Here is a 21,146-nt window from a genome sequence, read left to right as displayed (position 1 = left end):
GTGCTGAAATGCTTCCTTCTGTGTATTTTCTTCCTTCTGTGTAGGGGGTCCCATGGGACCTAGGACAAATTCTGGGTCGCCATTGTGACCCGGAGCCTTGATATATGCTGACATCACTGATATGTGCTATAGTACAGCATTGTTCAGTGTATGCCACTGCAAGATTACATGTAGTATTTCCCTATGGGGACTCAAAAATAGTAAATAAAATGTTGAAAAAAATAATGTATAATAAAGGTCAATTAAGCCCTTCCCTAATAAAAGTTATCAGCCCCTTTTCCATTTTCAAATTAAATAATGTCTGCAAAAACTAAGACACATGTAATCTCGCCACGTACATTAATGTCCAAACTATTAAAATATAAAAATAATTAAACCGCATGTTCATTGATGTAAACGTTAATCCAAAAATACCAAAATACAGTTTTTTTTTTTTTTTTGGTCACTTCATATACCATAAAATAATTATAAAAAGCAATCACAAAGTGCCATCAAACAAAAATACCGATAATCAGGGTGCAAAAAAATGAGCCCTCATTCAGCCCTGTATACGGAAAAATAAGAAAATGATAAGGGTCAGAAGAGGACAATTTTAAGCATACTCATATATATATATATAGGGATACATGCCCCTATAGCAGGCGGGATGCAGAGGCCATTCCTTTAGAACGGGCTGGTGCTAACATATAGTTTACTAATTAATAGATAATAATAATAGGTAATAATTAGCCTAAACATAATTAGTTTAGTGGTCACAGGAAGAGCATCTAGGATAACATACAGTGGGGATCAAAAGTTTGGGCACCCCAGGTAAAAATTTGTATTAAAGGAATAGTCCAGTGGTGAACCCATTGGTGAACAACTTAACCCCTATCCTAAGGATAGGGGATAAGTTTGAGATTGCGGGGGGTCCGACCGCTGGGGCCCCCTGCGATCTCCTGTACAGAGCCCGACAGCCCGCGGGAAGGGGGCGTGTCGACCTCCGCACGAAGCGGCGGCCGACACTCCCCCTCAATACAACTCTATGGCAGAGCCGAAGGCAATCTCCGGCTCTGCCATAGAGATGTATTGACGGGGCGTGTCAGCTGCCGCTTCTTGCGGAGGTCGACACCCGCTATCTGGCCAGAGAGCCTGGCCCCCGTACAGAGAGATCGCAGGGGGCCCCAGCGGTCGGACCCCCCGCGATCTCAAACTTATCCCCTTTCCTTAGGATAGGGGATACGTTTTTCACCACTGGACTACCCCTTTAATGTGCATAAAGAAGCCAAGGAAAGATGGAAAAATCTCCAAAAGGCATCAAATTACAGATTAGACATTCTTATAATATGTCAACAAAAGTTAGATTTTATTTCCATCATTTACACTTTCAAAATAACAGAAAACAAAAAATTGGGGTCTGCAAAAGTTTGGGCACCCTGCAGAATTTATAGCATGCACTGACCCCTTTGCAAAGCTGAGACCTGCCGGTGTCATGGATTGTTCTCAATCATCATCATCTGGGAAGACCAGGTGATGTCAATCTCAAAGGTTTTAAATGCCCAGACTCGTCTGACCTTGCCCCAAAAATCAGCACCATGGGTTCTTCTAAGCAGTTGTCTAGAAATCTGAAACTGAAAATAGTTGACGCTCACAAAGCTGGAGAAGGCTATAAGAAGATAGCAAAACGTTTTCAGATGTCAATATCCTCTGTTCGGAATGTAATTAAGAAATGGCAGTCATCAGGAACAGTGGAAGTTAAAGCAAGATCTGGAAGACCAAGAAAAATATCAAACAGAACAGCTCGCAGGATTGTGAGAAAAACTATTCAAAACCCACGTTTGACTGCACAATCCCTCCGGAAAGATCTGGCAGACACTGGAGTTGTGGTACACTATTCCACTATAAAGAGATACTTGTACAAATATGGTTTTCATGGAAGAGTCATCAGAAGATATTAACTCTGCAGGGTGCCCAAACTTTTGCAGATGCCATTTTTTTGTTTTCTGTTATTTTGAAAGTGTAAATGATGGAAATAAAATCTAACTTTTGTTGACATATTATAAGAATGTCTAATCTGTAATTTGATGCCTTTTGGAGATTTTTCCATCTTTCCTTGGTTTCTTTATGCACATTAATACAAATTTTTACCTGGGATGCCCAAACTTTTGATCCCCACTGTATCTGATCCATGGTATATGCATTGGCATTTGTGGTGACATGAATATATAGGGTAACAAGAGTATGGATGTGAATCAGCAGGGGATGTTTACTAAGATTTTCTTTGTACCTTCATTTTAATTTTAACTTTATTTCAATTTAGATTTATATATAGTTTGTATTGTGATGTGTGCAGCAAGTGGGAGAGATTCTGGGCCAATGAGAACAGAGATTTCCCTGGCGTCCCTCAGCAGCACAATGTGGGGTGTCTCCGCCCCTGTGAGATAAATAGGACCGGGATTTTTTAATTAAATCAAAACAAGACATAGGGACCTCCCCTCACAATGACTATAAAATACCCTGCTCACATCAAGACAGTGAGTTTTTTCTTTCCTGATGTGAGCATGGACGCTCCTGAGCTCCCCTTTCCACAGTTTTACCTTATTTGTCTTCTTTTTTCTTTAAGATCTTTCTGCACGGACCTCCGGTGTGAGCCGCCATTATTCCAAAGTCAGGAAGCCGCGGACTGGAGCTTGGAGGCCTGTGCATCACTTCCGGCGATGCGCCATCTTGCCAGAGCCTAGACGCGAGCGCAGAGAACCTTGGCAGCGTCACTTCCGGTGAAGACACCGGAAGTTTTTCTCTCTCTGCGGCCGCAGCGGTGTGTATTGGGGGCTTTGCAGGACGTTTTTATCTTTATCCTGCATGAAGGAGTTTAATCTTTAGTTCTTATCTTAACTCTGCTTCTTTCCTTAGGGTTTTTTGTTTGCATTAATAATCCATATATTAGGTCCGTGAAGTGGGCAGGGCCTAAATCTTGGCACAAATTTTGGCGTCTATTTAAAACCCCCCTTGGCTTTGGCTCATTCTCTTGGAGCCTATACTGCTGAGTGGTATTCTGTCACTTGCCTTCAGCATACTACTTCTTTGCTTTGAGAGCTTATCATCTCTATGATTGTAGGTCCTTTCTTCAAGTGTTTCCTTATTCTTACTTTCATGCTTGGTAATTGATTTTATATATATATATATATATATATATATTTATCTTAGATGTCCTCTATGGAATCTGGAGGGTCAGGTTGACGTAGAGAGTCTAATGGGAAGTCTACCCATAAATGCAGTCATCTGGAATGCACATCCTGTAAAGTTCCATTATCTGACACATCATATTACCCTATTTGCTCTTCTTGTTGTCCCCGGCTACCACCCAACCAGGAACCATCCATGCAGGACATAGTTACATAGTTAGTATGGTTGAAAAAAGACATACGTCCATCAAGTTCAACCAGTGAATTGATGGGAGTTCATGTTTGTCTGGGTTAAAGAGTTCATCTTTGGATTTATTAAGGAGTTAAAGGACTCCCTAGCTGTAGCCCCTCCTGCAAGCAAGAGGCCTAGATGGGGCGAGACTCCCACTATTATGTGTAACACTCACATTTCTGAAGACAGGAACTCCGGTGTAAGTGGATCCGCTGGACCTGTGTGGCAGATGACTCGGACTGTACCAGGGAGCGGAGTCTAAGGTGCCGCTGGTCTTCACCAGAGCCCGCCGCAAAGCAGGATGGTCTTGCAGCTGCAGGCGACACCCAGGTCGCTACCCCTGGCACGGCTCGACCACACAGGCGGCTGAGGAGATGCGAGGCAGAGGAGGGATAAGGCAACTCGTAGTCTGGATAGCAGTAGGTCAGGGCAGGTGGCACAGTAGCGTAGTCAGAACATAGCAGGAGTTCAGTAGTCAAGCAGCTGAGGAGCAAGGTCAAGTCACAAGAGCTGGAGATCTGGTACACGGCAAGGCAATACAATGGAACACTTTCTCTAGGGCACAAGGCAACAAAGATCCGGCAGAGAACTGAGGAGGGTGGAGGAATTTATAAACAAGCCACAAGTGGTTAAACTAATGAGCGTACTGAGCCCTTTAAATCTTAAAGCTCCGGGGCGCGCACGTCCTACGGAACGGGGACACGTGCGCCGGAGCAGAGAGGTGGAGGCAGAGGGAGGAAAAACACGCGGAGAGTGACGGACTGGGGCTTGCATGCGGGCGCGTGCCGCGATGCGAATTCCAGCCCCGTCGGCAGCAAAAGGTAAGGGGACCATGCGCTCACGGCCAGCGTGTGAGGCCGGAGTGCATAGTGTAACATTATTCATTCTGATGAAGAATTCAGGATTGTAAATGGAACTAGATTATCCCTGAAATGCAGGGAATGATGTATTTTCCTGCTGAAAAATTTCCTAGATTCATCAAGGATGTTCAGACAGAAAGTTTGCCTGCAGACAAGGGGGAGGCTCCTTCCACATCTAAAGGACCTCGGGTCTTTTCTGTGAATGATACGGTCTTGGATCTCATGAAATTCAAGTGGGTCAATCCGGAAAAGGCACCAGTTCTCAACAGGCGATTCAAGACCCTTTACCCACTGGATCAGTCTAAATCCATGGAGTGGGTTTACCCTCCTAAGGTAGATTTTGCTATTGCAAAACTCTCCAAAAGAACCATCATTCCTTCTGACGACGTATCAAGTCTGAATGATCTTATGGATCGACGCATGGAAGTAACCCTGAGATGGTCCTATACTGCAGCCTCCGGTCAGTGCGCTGTCGGAAGTGCCTCCTTTGAGGTAATCAGGGCTATGAAATCTTGGCTTTCTAAAGTCCAAGGTGACATAGATTCAGGTAGAGAAGACATACTCAGATCCTATAAGTACATCAACTTGGAGATGGATAACCTGTATGATGCAAACTGTCAACAGGAGAAGTTGTCGGTCCGCAACATGTCTCTGTCTTCTGCTGCTAGAAGGGCCCTCTGGCTAAGACCCTGGCCTGGAGATAGCCACTCTAAGTATATACAGGGCCGGTGTTAGGGTGGGGCAAACCAGGCAATTGCCTGGGGCCCCCATCCCCCAGGGGGCCCCCTGCCGGCTGCTCAGTAAGGGGGGGGGGGGGCAACTGTTTTAAAGTTGGCTGTTTGTTAAAGATTAGCAGCCCGGCCACGGCCACTTTAAAACAGTGACCAGCTCCAGGCCCTGTGCCCGCAGGGGGCCCCCCGTCACATTCGGGACATCCCTGTGTCCCGAAAAATCTTTTAAGGACATAAGGATGCCCCGTTTACCTCATAGCGGCCCAGCGTTAACTTTAAAAACTGGGAGGAAGCACACGCAGGGACGTCACTGACGTCCCATGCAAGCGACCATAGCAATAGTACAGCGGAGCAGTGAGGAGGACACGCGGGTATGGTAAGTGACCAGCGGTAGATTGAGCGGTGGTCGGAACACTGAAGTGGGGCAGTAAACGGGCATACAGCCTCCAGCCATACACTGTATATGGCTGAAGGCTGTATGTCTGTGGGGGAAAATACTGCACCTAATGTAGGGGACTACTGTATACTGCACCTAATGTGGGGAACTACTTTATACTGCACCTAATGTGGGGGGACTACTGTATACTGCACCTAATGTGGGGAACTACTTTATACTGCACCTAATGTGGGGGCACTACTGTATACTGCACCTAATGTGGGGGACTACTGTATACTGCACCTAATGTGGGGGACTACTGTATACTGTACCTAATGTGGGGGACTACTGTATACTGCCCCTAATGTGGGGGACTACTGTATACTGCACCTAATGTGGGGGGACTACTGTATACTGCACCTGATGTGGGGGGACTACTGTATACTGCACCTAATGTGGGGAACTACTTTATACTGCACCTAATGTGGGGGGACTACTGTATACTGCATCTAATGTGGGGGACTACTGTATACTGCACCTAATGTGGGGGGACTACTGTATACTGCACCTAATGTGGGGGGACTACTGTATACTGCACCTAATGTGGGGAGGACTACTGTATACTGCACCTAATGTGGGGGGACTACTGTATACTGCACCTAATGTGGGGGACTACTGTATACTGCACCTAATGTGGGGGACTACTGTATACTGCACCTAATGTGGGGGACTACTGTATACTGCACCTAATGTGGGGGACTACTGTATACTGCACCTAATGTGGGGGACTACTGTATACTGCACCTAATGTGGGGGGACTACTGTATACTGCACCTAATGTGGGGGGGGACTACTGTATACTGCACCTAATGTGGGGAGGACTACTGTATACTGCACCTAATGTAGGGGACTACTGTATACTGCACCTAATGTGGGGGGACTACTGTATACTGCACCTAATGTGGGGGGACTACTGTATACTGCACCTAATGGGGGGGGGGGGGGAACTACTGTATACTGCACCTAATTGGGGGAGGGAGACTACTTTATACTGCACCTAATGGGGGGGAACTACTGTATACTGCACCAAATGGGGGGGGGGGGGGCTACTGTATACTGCCCCTAATGTGGGGGAACTATACTGCCCCTAATGTGGGGGAACTATACTGCCCCTAACGTGGAGAACTATACTGCCCCTAATGTGGGGAACTATACTGCACCTAATGTGGGGGACTACTGTATACTGCACCTAATGTGGGGAACTATACTGCACCTAATGTGGGGAACTATACTGCACCTAATGTGGGGAACTATACTGCACCTAATGTGGGGAACTATTCTGCACCTAATGTGGGGGACTATACAGCACCTAATGTGGGGGACTATACTGCACCCAATGTGGGGAACTATACTGCACCTAATGTTGGGAGCTATATTGCACCTAATGTCAGGGAACTATACTGCCTATCTAATGTGGGGGAACTATACTGCCAACCTAATGTGGGGGAGCTATACTCTTTACCTAATTTGGGGGGTACTATACTGTCTACCTAATGTGGGGGATCATACTGCCTACCTAATGTGGGGGAACTATACTGCACCTAATGTGGGGAGCTATACTGCACCTAATGTGGGGAACTATACTGCACCTAATGTGGGGAACTATACTGCACCTAATGTGGGGAACTATACTGCACCTAATGTGGGGAACTATACTGCACCTAATGTGGGGAACTATACTGCACCTAATGTGGGGAGCTATACTGCACCTAATGTGGGGAACTATACTGCACCTAATGTGGGGAACTATACTGCACCTAATGTTGGGGAACTATACTGTACCTAATGTGGGGGAACTATACTGCACCTAATGTGGGGGAACTATACTGCACCTAATGTTGGGAGCTATACTGCACCTAATGTTGGGAGCTATACTGCACCTAATGTTGGGAGCTATACTGCACCTAATGTTGGGAGCTATACTGCACCTAATGTCGGGAACTATACTGCCAACCTAATGTGGGGGAGCTATACTCTTTACCTAATATGGGGGGTACTATACTGTCTGCCTAATGTGGGGGATCATACTGCCTACCTAATGTGGGGGGACTATACAAAAATATAAAATTGTACTATTTTGATCCCTATAACTCTTTTATCTTTCTGTATATGGGGATGTGAGGGTCATTTTTGCGCTGTTATTTGTAGTTTTTATCGGTACCATTTTTGTTTTGATGGGACTTTTCAATTGCTTTTTAGATATTTTTTTTATAGTATTTGAAGTGACCAAAAATGTTCAAATCTGGTTAGTGCAGTATTACGACTTTTGGGGCCCCACTTTTGATTTTGCATAGGGCCACGCGAATGCCTAAAACCGGCCCTGAGTATATATTGTGTAATTTGGAATTAAATCCTGGCAAATGATTTGGTCCTGAATTGGATACTATTATGGAGGAGCTCTCCGATAAAAAAGGGTAGAATCTTCCTTTATCCGACAGATCCTTTCATGGATGTTACAGCCAGTCAAGACGTGACCGTTCTCCACAGAGATCTAGACAGAACAAAAATCCTGGACATGGCAGAGGATCTGGTTCAACAAGAAGAGGTTCCTCCAGAGCTAGAAATTCAAAGAAGTCAGAATTCTGACTCAGACAGCATGCCAGTAGGCGGCAGTCTCCATTATTTTCACCCGGCCTGGCAAGACTTAATAAAAGATGTTTCGGTTCTAAACATTGTAGCGAGTGGTTATTTTCTTCCTCTCATATCTCACCCTCCAGAGAGGTTCCTAACACCCCCCACTCTAAAATGGAGGAGTCAATTCAAGAGCTTATCACAAATGTGGCAGTAGAACCTGTTCCCCTAGCCGAAAAGGGCAAGGGTGTGTATTCTCCTGTGTTTCTTGTACCCAAGCCAGGAGGAAAATGGAGTCTCATTACAGATCTCAGATATCTAAACAGATTCGTTGTAAAGAAGCTATCCTACAGAGGGACGATGACATGGCGTCATTAGACCTCAAAGACGCTTACTTCCATATACCCATCTGTCAGAATCACAGAAAATTCCTGCGGATTGCAGCTTTCATCAGGGGAGTTCTTCACCATCTCCAATTTCGTGTTCTTCCCTTTGGGATCACAACAGCCCCGTTTGTCTTTACAAAGGTGGTCTCTTCTATGATGGCGGTCCTCAGACTTCACGGTATCAGGATAATCCCCTATCTAGACAACTGGCTTATATTAGCCAGGACACAGGAAGAACTCCACCTCCACACCAGCCTGACTCTGGATTTACTCCACAGGCTAGGATGGGTAATAAATCTACAAAAGTCTCATCTAACCCCGATCAGAGTAACCTTCCTGGGATTCTGTCTAGACTCCCACAATATGAGGATCTATCTCTCTCCAGCGAGGAAAGACAGGATATCTAAGGGATATAAATTACTTTGGGTTCCTCGCAAAGTATCTCTGAAGACTCTCATGAGATTCTTAGGTCTTCTGTCCTCCTCAGAAGCTGTCCCGTGGGCACTCTGGAACATGAAGCCACTACACGCAGAAATTCTTCACGCTTGGGACAAAAAGATTTCCTCTCTAGACTCCCTTCTCAAACTCTCTCCCGCTGTTCGCAGATCCCTGAATTGGTGAGCTGTTCCCCAGGATGGGATGTCGCTTATAGAACCTCCATGGTTACTCTTGATAAAGGATGCCTAAAGGTCCAGTTGGGGAGCCCATTTGCTGGGAAGAAAGTTGGCTGGGAAATGGAAACCATAAGAACTTCTCTCATCCAATATCAAGGAACTGAGAGCAATATACTATGCCCTTCTTCATTTTGCCCCCCTTCTTCTGGGAGAAGCTGTCAAGGTGAGAACAGACAACATGTCAGCTGTTTATTATATAAACAAACAGGGAGGAACAAGATCTGTTCTGCTACTTCAAGAAATGGCAAAGATCTTTCTTTGGGCAGAAACATGGATACTCAGATTATCCGCTGTCCACATAAAGGGGATTCAGAATGTCCTTGCAGACTGCCTGAGCAGAGACTTGACGATATCTGGAGAATGGGCTTTGAATCAAGAGGTATTCCTTAAACTTGTAGACCTCTGGGATCTCCCAGAAGTAGATCTGATGGCCACAAGAGCCAATCGCAAACTCGACAAATTCTGCTCTCTATATCCAGAGGACAGACCTTTTTGGATAGATGCCATGACAATTCTTTGGAATTTCAATCTGGCTTACATTTTCCCCCCAACTTCCATGATACCCAGGTTATTGATGAAGATCAGACAGGATCAGACCCCAGTGATCACGATCATTCCATTCTGGCCCAAGAGATCCTTGTTCTCTCTGCTCATTCAGTTGAACAAAGGAATTTATTGGAGCCTTCCCCACTTATTGGTGTCTCTGGGCACACAGCTCTACCACAACCTCAGAATGCTCAGCCTGACTGCATGGAGGTTGATAGGTCCTTATTGAAAGCAGAGGGTTTTCGGACTGTAGGCTACTAACAGGACTTACGCCAGAGTTAGAAGAATCTTCCCCAGATGGTGTGCAACCAAGAAGGTTGACCCAACTTCTCCCTCTATTCCATTAATACTTTAATTCTTGCAGGATGGAGTTGACAAAGGACTATCTCCATACTCCATCAAGGTACAGTTAGCAGCCTTATCAGCATCTCTCCATAGACGGCTCACTCAGGAGCCGGTGATAAAGTCTTTCATCAAGGCCATCAATAGGTATAGGATTCGTCCCAGATCTGTGAATCCTTTTGCTCCATGGGACCTGGCGTTAGTCCTGCAACAACTTTGTGCTCAACCCTTTGAAACTTTAGAGGAGGTGGAACTTAGGTTCCTCACTCTTAAAGTGGTTTTATTGTTGGCCGTTACTACCACCAAGAGGGTTAGTGAACTCCAGGCTTTAGCTTCTGTCAAACCTTATACCATTTTTCTGCCTGACAAAGTCCTTTTGAGATTTCTCCCATCCTTTCTGCCTAAAGTTGCCTCTTATGCAAACATTAACCAAGTCAATTCTCTTCCACAGTTTTATCCTGAGCCTGGATCTGCTCAAAAGGACTTTCCTACCCTAGACCTGGTAAGATGTTTAAGAATGTATTTAGAAAGAACTAAACCCATCAGATAACCTGAAAACCTTCTTGTCTTACATCATGGGTCAAAGAGAGGTGCTAAGGAATGTAAACCATCCATTTCCAGATGGATTTGTGAATCCATATATTTGTGCTACACTTCTAAAGGTTTGACTGCACCGGAGTTCACTAGAGCACATTCCACGAGGTCTATTTCTGCCTCTTGGGCAGAACGTAATTCTGTCCCTCTGGATCACATTTTCCAATCTGCAACCTGGAGCTCAGCTTTAAGCTTCCTAAAGCACTATAGAGTGGACACTTTCCTGTCTATTTTCGCTAAGACCATTCTAAATTCTGCAAGGCAGGAGAGCCCTCCCTAGGGATTATTCTTGCTAAATCCCCACATTGTGCTGCTGAGGGACACCAGGGAAGACTACATTTAGTATGTTAATTTGTTTGCCCTTAGTCTCCTCAGCAGCACAAGCTTCCCTCCCGTAATAGTTTATTTTTTACTTTATAATTTACTCACTGTCTTGATGTGAGCAGGGTATTTTATAGTCATTGTGAGGGGAGGTCCCTATGTTTTGTTTTGATTTCATAAAAAAATCCTGGTCCTATTTAGCTCACATGGGCGGAGACACAAGGGAAAACAAATTTACATACTAAATTTTGCCTTAAACCTCCAGGAGAGCTGGGTACAGAGTTAAAGGGGTACTCTGGTGAAAAACTTTTTTCTTTTTTTTTTTAAATCAACTGGTGCCAGAAAGTTAAACAGATTTGTAAATTACTTCTATTAAAAAAATCTTAATCCTACCTGTACTTATTAGCTGCTGAATACTACAGCGGAAATTCTTTTCTTTTTGAAACACAGAGCTGTCTGCTGACATCACGAGCACAGTGCTCTCTGCTGACATCTCTGTCCATTTTAGGAACTGTCCAGACTAAAAGGAAATCCCCATAGCAAATATATGCTGTTCTGGACAGTTCCTAAAATGGACAGAGATGTCAGCAGAGAGCATTGTGCTCATGATGTCAGCAGAGAGCTCTGTGTTTCAAAAAGAAAAGAATTTCCGCTGTAGTATTCAGCAGCTATTAAGTACAGGAAGGATTAAGATTTTTTAATAGAAGTAATTTACAAATCTGTTTAACTTTCTGGCACCAGTTGATTTAATAAAAAAATAATAAAAAAAAAGTTTTTCACCAGAGTACCCCTTTAACGATGATTGACAGGCAATTAGAACATTGAGTTACATTAGCAATTGGGAGGGCATGTAGGAGCTAGACAGAGTCTGTATATTTTTCTACAACACTGCCACCTACTGACTCTATGTAGCTACTACATGCCCTCTCATCGTTAACCCTGTACACATCTCCAGGGAGGGTTAAATCCCCGTTCTCACTGACCTGGCATCTCTTCTTCTTATTGCACACACCACAATACAAATTATGTATAAATATATATTTAAATAAACTGAACTAATATGTTACTCAGGACATCAGGGATATATAGAACAGGACATCAGGGATATATAGAACAGGACATCAGGGATATATAGATCAGGACATCACTGATATATAGATCAGGACACCAGGGATATATAGATCAGGACATCAGGGATATATAGATCAGGACATCAGGGATATATAGAACAGGACATCAGGGATATATAGAACAGGACATCAGGGATATATAGATCAGGACATCAGGGATATATAGATCAGGACATCAGGGATATATAGATCAGGACATCAGGGATATATAGATCAGGACATCAGGGATATATAGATCAGGACATCAGGGATATATAGATCAGGACATCAGGGATATATAGATCAGGACATCAGGGATATATAGATCAGGACATCAGGGATATATAGATCAGGACACCAGGGATATATAGATCAGGACATCAGGGATATATAGATCAGGACATCAGGGATATATAGAACAGGACATCAGGGATATATAGATCAGGACATCAGGGATATATAGATCAGGGCATCACTGATATTTAGATCAGGACACCAGGGATATATAGATCAGGACATCAGGGATATATAGATCAGGACATCAGGGATATATAGATCAGGACATCAGGGATATATAGATCAGGACATCAGGGATATATAGATCAGGACATCAGGGATATATAGATCAGGACACCAGGGATATATAGATCAGGACATCAGGGATATATAGATCAGGACATCAGGGATATATAGATCAGGACATCAGGGATATATAGATCAGGACATCAGGGATATATAGATCAGGACATCGGGAAATTACCATCCCTTGCTGCATCAAACCCCCCCCCCCCCCCCCCCGGCCGCCAGCTACAGGGACAGATACCCTTCATTTTAACCCTATCTATTAGATACTACTACCCTACATATAGTGGCATATAACCATTAGGCTGGGATTCCTCTGAGGTTTATTCCCACCAGCAAAAATGCCAGGAAAAACTGCCAGGAAAACTGCCACAGATTTTTCCTGCGTTTTGGCAGATTTTCAGGCATTTTTTCTGGTGTTTGTTCTGGTGTGTGGAAATAGCCAGGTTTGTCCCCTGTGGCAGTGTTTTTTACTGTCTTCAGGTACCACTCTGTGGGTCGGATGCTGAGCGCCCAGTCCACAGAGTGTAAGGAGAGGAGGAGTGATGTACAGCATCACTACTCCCCTCCCCCGGCCTTATAGTATACAGGGGGGCCATAGTGTACACGTATATACTATACAGGAGCCGGGAATCCTGTCACCAGACTGACAAGACTCCCTGCTCCTTTAGCCCCTTTGGGCGGTATACAGAATATACAGCTATCTATAAATAAATGAATATGGTGTATACAGAACACAATATCCACTTACCTTCCTCGCTCCCTGTCCCAGCTGGGTCCGTGTAGCTCCACCCCCTAGTGAGAGGGAGACCTCAGCTGTTGCTAAACTACAACTCCCAGCATGCTGGGAGTTGTAGTTTTGCCCCAATAGGAGGCTCCCTATTTGGGAAGACAGCGGAGAGCACAAAAATGTTCCTAACACATTTTTTGTGTTTTTTTTTCTTCTCGTTTCAGATCCGTGTATGCAGAGAATTACGGCGGATTCGATGGATTACGGCAGATAAACTGATTTTTTTTCTTTTAATAAAATGGCAAACGAGGGCTGTGGGGGAGTGTTTTTTAAAATAAAATAATTTTTCCAATGTGTTGTGTTTTTTGTATTGAATTTTCAGGCTTAGTAGTGGAAGCCGTCTTATTGACGGAATCCATTACTAAGCCAGGGCTTAGCATTAGCTCCAAAAACATCTAGCGCTAACTCCCAATTATTACCCCGGTACCCACCGCCACAGGAGTGCCGGGAAGAGCCAGTACCAACAGGCCCGGAGCATCAAAAATGCCGCTCCTGGGCCTAGGTGGTAACAGACTGGTGTTATGTAGGCTGTGGAGGGCCAATAACAATGGTCCTCGCCCACCCTGGTAACGTCAGGCTGTTGCTGCTTGGTTGGTATTGTGCTGTAAATAAAAATACGGGGAACCCTATACGTTATTTTTATAAATAAATAAAAACACATAGGGTTCCCTGTATTTTCATTCTCAGCACAATACCAACCAAGCAGCAACAGCCTGACATTACCAGGGTGGGTGAGGACCATTGTTACTGGCCCTCCCCAGCCTAAATAACGCCAGCCTGTTACCGACTAGGCCCAGGAGCGCCATTTTTGATGCTCCGGGCCTGTTGGTACCGGCTCTTCCCGGCACCCCTGTGGTGGTGGGTATCGGGGCAATAATTGGGAGTTAGCGCTTGCTGTTTTTGGGGCTAATGCTAAGCCCCGGCTCAGTAATGGATTCCATCAATAAGATGGCTTCCACTACTAAGCCTGAAAATCCAATAAAAAAAAAACACACAACACATTGGAAAAATTATTTTATTTTAAAAAACACTCCCCCACAGCCCTCGTTAACCATTTTATTAAAAGAAAAAATAATAATCCGTTGTAATCCATCGAATCCGCAGTAATCCTCTGTATACACGGATCTGAAATGAGAAGAAAAAAACAACACAAAAAATGGGTTAGGACATTTTTGGTGCTGCCACTGGGGAGAGCGCCCATAATGCAATGTCTTCCCAAACAGGGAGCCTCCAATTGGGGCAAAACTACAGCTCCCAGCATGCCCAGACAGCCTTTGGCTGTCTGGGCATGCTGGGAGTTGTAGTTTTGCAACAATTGGAGTTTCCCGGTCTGGGAAGACACTGCCAGAAGGGTTTGTTCACATTATACAAAACAGACAATGTGAACAGTGCCTTAGACTTACCAGCCTGGCTCCCGTCTGTAGCTCCACCCCTAATGATGTCATCACTATGGGCAGAGCTACACAGACCCAGCCGGGACTGAAGGGAGGTAAGGGGACTTCTTCATCTTCTGTATACACTATATACAGATATCTATAGATAGCTGTATATATTGTATAACGCTCAAAGGGTTAACCTACACTGTCCAGCAGTGTAAGTTAACTCTTTCCTTGCCGGGCTGGCATAACGCACAGCTCAGCAAGGCGTTAAGTGAGCCAGCAATGTGTATACTGTATAAACATTGCAGGCTCACTGTAAGTTCTTGCTGGGAAGTAGATATACATGTATATCTACTGCTCAGCATCAGCTGTTCTCCCGACTCTGTAGCTGTGGGTACAGCTGATCCCAACATTCACATCAGGAGGATCGCAACAGGTGTCAGGAGTGACACTTGCTGTGATCTGTCCTTAACTGCACACTCTGCTCCATGCTGGGAGCTGCAGTACCTTCATTAATAGACAGATCACAGCGAGTGTCACTCCTGACACCCGTTGCGATCCTCCTGTATAATGTATAGATGTGGCCGGCCGCTCTTCTATGGTCCCCTGCACTGACGTATATACACACCTATTCATATTTTCCACAGAGAGTTGTGATTGGCTGGAACATCTGGCCAATCACAGCTCTCTGCGGGAAATATGAATAAGTGTGTATATATATACGGCAGTACAGGAGACCATAGAAGAGCGCCCCCCCCCCCCCCCCCCCGCATCTATACATTATACAGGCGGTCTCAGAAGTGACACCCGGGGCGATCTGTCAATTAGTACAGGTACTACTACTTCCATTATGGAACAGTGTGCTCCATGCTGGGAGTAGTAGTACTACCTAAAAAACTTAAAAAAAAGTGAAACACACACACACACTACATTTTTAGTTCCCTGCCCGCCCACATAAATTGATCCCGGTTTAAAAATGAATAAAAATGTCATTATAAAAATGATACATTTCCTTAAATACAATTTTTTCCATCACTACTGTATCTTTTTATTATTATATCTCCATCACTTTTTTGGATCGCTAAAGTCCAAAAAAGAATAAAAACCGCCGGCAAAAACGCCAAAGTAAAAAAAAAATGCCAAACTGAAAAACGCCAAGTGGATCTGGCATTTTGCAGAGTACTGTTGACTTGCAGCTAACATCTGGATGCAGTGTTTTTTCGCTGAAAAAATGCCATGCTGTCATGCCCCCTCCCATAGGCTTGCATTGAGGGGGCGGAGCGTGATGTCCCACAGGGGCGGGGCTGTGACATCACAATGCTCCGGCCCCGTGATCGCCAGTAATCAGACCCGGAGCGAACATGCTTCGGGGACTGATTGTAACAGGGTGCTGCATGCAAGATCATGGGGGTACCCAGCGGCGGGACCCCCACATTCAGGCATCTTATCCCTGATCCTTTGGATATGGGATAAGATGTCTTAGCGCCGGAGCACCCCTTTAATCATATGATTTGGCATTCTTCCCAAAACGGGATGCAGATGTATACTGTTAGCGGAGCATTGGGCCCCATTCACTTCTGCTGCTGAATGGAGTCACCCCTAGTGACAGGACATTTGTGCTATTTTAAGCGGACTCATGACAGGGGCTGTTGGGCTTTTGAAATAGCGCACACGTCCCGAATGGAGTGAAAACTTGCGGCCATAGAAGTGAATGGGGTCCGCTGCGCCCCTTAACAGTATACACAACATCCCGTTTTCGGCCGGATGTCAACATATACAATTAACGGTGCCAAAACGTAGTGTATTTTGACCCTTACAGGTAGAGACGCATTGCTCCTATAATGTACCTCTCTGCAGGTTCCGTTGCGCATCTGTTTTGTTTTTTTTACAGGATGAAGAATGGAGCCGCAGTGCTTTTTTTTTTTTTTTTCCAACCTGATGCATCCATTCTCCATAAGAAATAATAGAAAACGTCCCTTCACCAAAATTACCTTCTTTTGGCATCCATCTGGGTAGGAACACACTTGTTTTTTTTTTTTTACTAACGTGATCCCGACTCTTTTTTGTCGGGTTTTGCACCCAAATTGTGTTGCACGTCCGACACAATTTGCGACTAAAAAAACCCAAACCCTCCATTTTACAAGAAAAGGGTGTGTGGCCACGGGGTAAAGTGGTCGTGTTTCCAACAAACGTGGAGTGGCCCTGACAGTTTTGAAAAATCCCAACAAATTTACTAAGGTTTCCACAGAAAATATGGTGGATTTGAGCTGAGGAAAACCCGACAGATCAGAACAATTGTAAAAAAAACAAAATGTAGGGAAACCTTAGTAAATACCTTGGAAAATACCAGTTGGAAATCCAAACCCACAAAGAAACCTACACTCCTCTCTTAGTAAATAAGCCCCACTACGTTTTGGCCCCCGTTAATCGTATCCCTCTGCATCCCACTGAAAATGGGATCCTGACATATACTGTTAGGCTGGGATTCCACTGAGATTTTTTTCTGGTGTTTTTGGAAAATTGCCACTGCAGTTTTTGAGCCAAAGGCAGAAGTGTATTCAAAAGATATGGGAAATATAAAGAAAGCACTTATACTTCTCAATTATGGATCCACTTCTGATTTCAGCTCAAAAACTGCAGTGGCAGTTTTTCAAAAAAGGCCAGGAAAAACCTGTGTGAAAACCTAGCCTTACAGGCGCAGCGGACCCCATTCACTTCTATGGCCGAAAGGAGTCACCTAGTCATTTTGGGACGTGTGCGCTATTTTCAAAGTTCAACAGCCTCTGTCATTAATCCCCTTAAAATAGCACATATGTCCTGAACGGGGTCACTAGGGGTGACTCCATTTGGCAGCAGAAATGAATGGGGTGTGCTGCTCCCGTTAACAGTATACGTTTTTGGCAGGATGCTGACAGATACAATTAACGGGGGCCAAAATTTAGTGTGTTCCAACCCTTAGGTTAAGTTTCCACTTGGTTTTTTTCTGGCAGTTTTTGGAAATCTGTCACTGCAGTTTTTGAGCAAAAGCCAGAAGTGTATTCAAAAGGAATAGGACATATAAAGGAAGGACTTACACTTTTCCTCCCTTATGGATCCACTTCTGACTTTGGCTCAAAAACTGCAGTGGCAGTATTCCAAAAACTGCCAGAAAAAAACCCAAGTGAAAACATAGCCTTACAGTTTAACCAACGGACCTGTTAAACTTATGTTGAAACGCAATCTGAACGAAGCCTTAAACATATCTATGGGGGAGAGTTATCAAAACTCGTGCAAAGGAAAAGTTGCCCATAGAAACCAATCAGATCGCTTCTTTCATTTGGCAGAGCCTTGTTAAAAATGGGCAACTGGGCAACTTTTCCTCTAGACAAGTTTTGATAAATCTCCCCCAATGTGAACGAAGCCAAACTGAGCCAAAACGTCGGTGTGAACGCGGCTGGAAGGCCCTGGCTGCTTGGAGTAGGGATTGCTGGGTCCCCAGGTGTTTGGGATGGTTGTGGCTGATCTCCTGCAGGACTGAGGTGAGGACTATAAGAGGACCTACAGCTCCAGCTCATGTCTCTCTCCTGGAGTGGCCATGCTGTGAGTAGTGTTGGGGGTTTGGACAAGGTGCAGTCGCCTCAGCTCTGCTTAGTCAGCTGTGTAGTCAGTGACCAGATGGCCTGGATGGCTTTTACTGCCTGAGAAGAACATGAAGCTGGTTGTGGTCAGCGGCGCCATACTTGGCCGCTGGGGATTATTGTGCCATCCAACCCCAGAGCCGGGGATCACCTGTGTATTTTCTACATGATGCATAGTGTTGCTTATAAGTGGTTTTAAGGGAATGTGTCAAATCTATAAATATTCATTTTTTTTTTTTTATTGTCCGGAAATACAAAATGATAAATAAATATATATATATATTTTTCTCCACAGCTGACCAGCAGAGGGTGCTGTTATGAGAACCTGGTGGCAAGTAACCTGTAACTTGGCTGCTATAAATTTTGCCCTCTCCCTGATGGTGACCTTTTTACCCAACCCCTCCCCCCTCCCTAATTTTTTATTTTTTATAAACCATATAACTTATTACGAAGCCATAAATCATTAATTGTGGGAAAAATGTGAAAATGCAGTTGAGCTATTTTGTGGGGAAATAATGTTTTATTATATTGTAAAACTAAGTTTATTCTACATACGATTCCCATCTATAACCAATGTGTATACTTTTATATTACTACTTGGAGAGAAACTGACTCAGAGCTGTATAGATCAGACTAATATATCTATCCCAAAATGTATTTTTCGTCTTCTCCTGCCTGAAATCCGATGCGAACTTCCCCAAAACAAAGCACCAAACCATTCCTTGAGTTGTGTTTGTGGTATTGCAGCTCAGTTCCATTAAAGTGAATGGAGCCAAGTTGTAATACCACACACAACCAGAGGACAGGTGTGGGGCATATTTTTCATGGCTGTACATTACTATTCCTGGAGAACTCCTCCTATAAGGGGCGATGCTGTGCTCCTTTGGGGCCAGACAGTAAGCAGCTATCTATCTCTATTCTCTATCCTCGTCAAAATGAGCTCCTCTGTGGGATTAACCCTTTTTGTTACATGTTATCCTATCCGTACATATTTTTGGTAATGACGACAAAATCAGCAATTCTAGTGTGCTTTTTGTTTGGGTTCACTTGTGGGATAAAATGACCGACACTGGTGTGATTATTGAGGGTGAGAGCCAGCTGCTGCTGATGGCAGCCATCACTCACTGCATCAGGCTCTTGAACTGTCTCTATAGTCAGAATGCAGCTACTGTACTCAGGAACACATATAGATCTATCGGTCTGGATTGGCCTTTGGTTAGGCAACGTGTTTTGTGTCTTTGTTCAGATCTATTTTCTTATACAGGGTGCGCCATTTATATGGATACACCTTAATAAAATGGGAATGGTTGGTGATAACTTCCTGTTTGTGGCACATTAGTATATGTGAGGGGGAAACTTCAAGATGGGTGGTGACCATGGCGGCCATTTTGAAGTCGGCCATTTTGAATCCAACTTTTGTCTTTTCAATAGGAAGAGGGTCATGTGACACATCAAACTTATTAGGAATTTCACAAGAAAAACAGTGATGTGCTTTGTTTTAATGTAACTTTATTCTTTCATGAGTTATTTACAAGTTTCTGACCACTTATAAAATGTGTTCAATGTGCTGCCCATTGTGTTTGATTGTCAATGCAACCCTCTTCTCTATATACTGCTATATACACCGCAGGAGAAATGCTAGCACAGGCTTCCAGTATCCGTATACACTGCTATATACTGCTATATACACCGCAGGAGAAATGCTAGCACAGGCTTCCAGTATCCGTATACACTGCTATATACTACTATATACACCGCAGGAGAAATGCCAGCACAGGCTTCCAGTATCCGTATACACTGCTATATACTACTATATACACTGCAGGAGAAATGCCAGCACAGGCTTCCAGTATCCGTATACACTGCTATATACTACTATATACACCGCAGGAGAAATGCTAGCACAGGCTTCCAGTATCCGTATACACTGCTATATACTACTATATACACCGCAGGAGAAATGCTAGCACAGGCTTCCAGTATCCGTATACACTGCTATATACTACTATATACACCGCAGGAGAAATGCCAGCCCAGGCTTCCAATATCCGTATACACTGCTATATACTACTATATACACCGCAGGAGAAATGCTAGCACAGGCTTCCAGTATCCGTATACACTGCTATATACTACTATATACACCGCAGGAGAAATGCCAGCCCAGGCTTCCAATATCCGTATACACTGCTATATACTACTATATACACCGCAGGAGAAATGCCAGCACAGGCTTCCAGTATCCGTAGTTTCAGGTGCTGCACATCTAGTATCTTCACAGCATAGACAATTGCCTTCAGATGACCCCAAAGATAAAAGTCTAAGGGGGTCAGATCGGGAGACATTGGGGGCCATTCAACTGGCCCACGACAACCAATCCACTGTCCAGGAAACTGTTCATCTAGGAATGCTCGGATCTGACACCCATAATGTGGTGGTCACCATCTTGCTGTATAAACTCAGGGAACGTGCAGCTTCAGTGCATAAAGAGGGAAACATCATCATGGAGCAATTTCACATATCCAGTGGCCTTGAGGCTTCCATTGATGAAGAATGGCCCCACTATCTTTGTACCCCATATACCACACCAGACCATCAATGTTTGTTCTAACAGTCTTGAAGGGATCTATCCAATGTGGGTTAGTGTCAGACCAATAGCGGTGGTTTTGTTTAACTTCACCATTCACATAAAAGTTTCCTCATCACTGAACAAAATCTTCTGCGTAAACTGAGGGTCCTGTTCACATTTTTGATTTGCCCATTTGGCAGCACCTGAAACTACGGATACTGGAAGCCTGTGCTAGTATTTCTC

The 21,146-nt window shown here is 44.3% G+C and overlaps 1 protein-coding gene across 2 annotated transcripts in view; it reads left to right on the top strand.

Annotated features, from left to right (window-relative positions):
- LOC130295471 (tachylectin-2-like) overlaps positions 1 to 21,146 on the top strand; it is a 65,382-nt gene that overhangs the window by 31,374 nt on the left and 12,862 nt on the right. The window contains exon 1 of one of the 2 annotated variants that reach the window (XM_056546367.1): positions 10,111 to 10,444. The exons of the other annotated variant lie outside the window; for it this stretch is intronic. The gene's annotated coding sequence lies outside the window, so the exon portion shown is untranslated. Of the gene's footprint in view, positions 1 to 10,110; positions 10,445 to 21,146 lie in introns of those variants that run through there. 2 annotated transcript variants of the gene reach the window in all.

Source organism: Hyla sarda, chromosome 1, assembly GCF_029499605.1.
Source record: "Hyla sarda isolate aHylSar1 chromosome 1, aHylSar1.hap1, whole genome shotgun sequence".
Taxonomy (NCBI): domain Eukaryota; kingdom Metazoa; phylum Chordata; class Amphibia; order Anura; family Hylidae; genus Hyla; species Hyla sarda.
The sequence above is the reverse complement of the archived record's forward strand: the minus strand, read 5'-3'. Positions and strand labels throughout refer to the sequence as shown.